We start from the raw sequence: 3326 nt of genomic DNA on the forward strand, positions 1-3326 counted from the left end.
GCCACGCCCGGCTAATTTTTGTATTTTTAGTAGAGACAGGGTTTCACCATGTTGGCCAGGCTGGTCTCAAACTCCTGACCTCAGGTTGTCCTCCAACCTCAGCCTCCCAAAGTGCTGGGATTACAGGCATGAGCCACCGCACCCGGCCTAAATGTGTCTTATCTGGCATATTCTATTAACAGTCTAGGCCGGGCACGGTGGCTCACGCCTATAATCCCAGCACTTTGGGAGGATGAGGCGGGTGGATCACGAGGTCAGGAGATTGAGACTATCCTGGCTAACACGGTGAAACCCTATCTCTACTAAAAATACAAAAAAATTAGCCGGGCGTGGTGGTCGGTGCCTGCAGTCCGAGCTGCTGGGGAGGCTGAGCCAGGAGAATAGCGTGAACCTGGGAGGCGGAGCTTGCAGTGAGCCGAGATCACGCCACTGCACTCCAGCCTGGGCGACAGAGTGAGACTCCGTCTCAAAAAAAAAAAGAAAAGAAAAAGAAAAAACTGTGTAAGCCCAACTAAAATGGATTATTAGAACAGGAATTGGATTCCAATTAGATCTGGTGACCTTTTTTTTTTCTGAGATGGAGTCTCATCTGTTGCCCAGGCTGGAGTACAGTGGCGCCATCTCGGCTCACTGCAACCTCCACCTCCCAGGTTCAAGCAATTCTCCTGCCTCAGCCTCCTGAGTAGCTGGGATTACAGGTGCCAGCCACCACACCCGGCTAATTTTTGTATTTTTAGTAGAGACAGGGTTTCACCATATTGGCCAGGCTGGTCTTGAACTCCTCACCTCGTGATCCGCCCACCTCGGCCTCCCAAAGTGCTGGGATTACAGGCGTGAGCCACCGCGCCAGGCCAGACTTGGTGAGTTATTAAAAGCACAGTTCCTGAGTTCCAACTCCCACCATTTCCAGGCATCTATAAAAAGGGGGCAATGCTTCAAAGGATGGTTGGTGAGATTTCAGTGAATTAAAGCTTGGAAAGGACCCAGCACCACTCCAGGCACAGGGCAGGCATCCTACAAATGTAGGTTCCCATCCATTTCATTTTATCCCATTTTCTGGCCACAGGTAGCCACCCCTTCATCTCTACGCCAGTCCAATTCTACTCCAAGTCACTGTGCCCCTCCTGTCTGGATTTGTGAGGGGCAGTCAGACCAGAAGAGGCCACAAGGTGATATTTGTCATCTCCCTGCTGCTATACCAACCTCTCAGCTACCTGAGGTTTTTGGGCCCCTTTGTCTGCCTTCCCAGCCCCAACCTGAGACCTGGGCATCTGACCTGAAGGACGCAGGCTCTTAGTGGACATAATAACAACGCCCACATCAGCCCTTAGGGCTGCAGCAGCCCTGCCTGGCCAGAGTCGCTACCTCCCCAGGGAATGTCAACCAGGACCAGAAGCCAAGGCGGGAGGGGACAGGAAGTCAGATAATAGGTTTTCTACAGGGATGTAAATTACACATCTTGGAGGATCTAACATATGCAAGGCAGAGTTTTGGGGGTCAAGTAAGCAAATGGTGCCTGTTTTCTTGGCCCAAGGCAGAAATGCCTTTGTGAACACTGGGAGGAGTTGCGTGGGGGCTAAGCCCTGACAAAGTCCCAAAGCCATAGGAGGGCCCAGACACTGAAGAGGCTGCGACTGGCTGCAGTGGATGCCGCACAAACCTCTTCCTGTCCTTGCACAGGGTGGATCTTGTCCCTCCCAGTGTGCTCCTTTCTGTAGCTCTTGCTGGCCATGAATCTCCCTTGCCCCTGCCCACGTCTCCATGCCATTTCCTCTGCAGAGCCTTCTCCTGCCTCTCCCCTACTGTCCAAACATTTTAAATGCTGGGCAGCCTCTCTTCCTTAGGGTTCCTTCCCTCTATCCCATTCGAAGAGCTGTACCCAGCTTTATCTACCTCCATCTCAAGCTTTCATCCTCTCTCTCTCTCTCCTCTGTTCACAGTCAGGAGTCCCTTGCAATGAGACCGATTCTGGTTTAAAATGCATTTGTGCGGGAGGGTGTCAGGGTCTCACCTGGAGGGAAGTCACACCTGTGCAGGCCTACAGAGAGGTGAGACGGGGCCTCAGGCATCTCACCAACTGGGTGCATAGAAAGAGCACCGTTATTTATTTATTTATTTATTTTAGATGGAGTCTCCTTCTGTCACTTGGGCTGGAGTGCAGGGGCGCAATCTCCATTCACTGCAACCTCCGCCTCCTAGGTTCAAGTGATTCTCCTGCCTGAGCCTCCCGAGTAGCTGGGATTACAGGCACATGCCGCCATGCCTGGCTAATTTTTTGTATTTTAGTAGAGACGGGGTTTCCCCGTGTTGCCCAAGCTGGTCGTGAACTCCTGAGCTCAGGTGATCCACCTGCCTTGGCCTCCCAAAGTGCTGGGATTACAGGCGTGAGCCACCGTGCCCAGCGAGCACCCTGATTTATGGGTCATCAGCTTTCCCTTCCCTGGGCCCAGGGATCTGGGAGATAAGAAGTTGATGCCACAGCCCCAGTAGTTGATGTTTCAGGACAGTGGCCAGTGAGTGCTGAACACAGTGAGCAGCAGGGTGGGCTGAGACCTGAGCTCCACGACTCATAAAGCCCCGCTGTTCTTGCATGGCGTGTGGTTTCTGGGTTTATTTCCCTGTTGTCCTTGAGGAGAGATATTTATTCCCTGAGTACGTAGGTTGCAGGGCTCAGGGCTGAAAGCATTCCCCGTCCTTACAGAAATGCTAGGGATCTGAGAAAGTGTACAGGAGTCTCGAACTCCTGACCTCAGGTGATCCACCCTCCTTGACCTCCCAAAGTGCTGGGATTACAGGCGTGAACCACCGCGCCCTGCCCAAGAGTGTTGACTAAACCATCTAGAACTGCCTGTTGGTGCCTGAAGGGACTTGGGGAGGTTGTAAAACCAAAGATTACTCTGAAGGGGACTCTTCTTGGGAATCTGTTGAGGTTTTTCTGTTTATTATTAGTGATATGATTTGTTCTGATTTTTACCACCAATTCCTCCCTCCCCCACTAAACATATACCGCCCAAGGAGCAAGAAGAAACACCTACGCTGTGTGTGAAGAACCTGGCATTCTATCATATCTGGCACGGGCATCGGTGTAGCAGCAACGAATGAATGTGTCTCTCTCTCCCCCAGCCTCGATGACTACAGCTCCATTCTAACTGGTCTTCCTGCACAGTGTGGATCCCACAGTGTTGACAGAACCAGCTTCTAGGTTCAGCAAGGAAACGGGGCTGATTCTCAGGCAGGAGGAGGCAGAGTACGTATGACTCAATCCCTCTTTGCCTTTAATGAGAGTGACGGAGAAGATTTTCCCTTTAAGAAGGGGGATATCCTGA

This window comes from Colobus angolensis, unplaced genomic scaffold (genome assembly GCF_000951035.1).
Source record: "Colobus angolensis palliatus isolate OR3802 unplaced genomic scaffold, Cang.pa_1.0 Scaffold47, whole genome shotgun sequence".
Lineage (NCBI taxonomy): Eukaryota > Metazoa > Chordata > Mammalia > Primates > Cercopithecidae > Colobus > Colobus angolensis.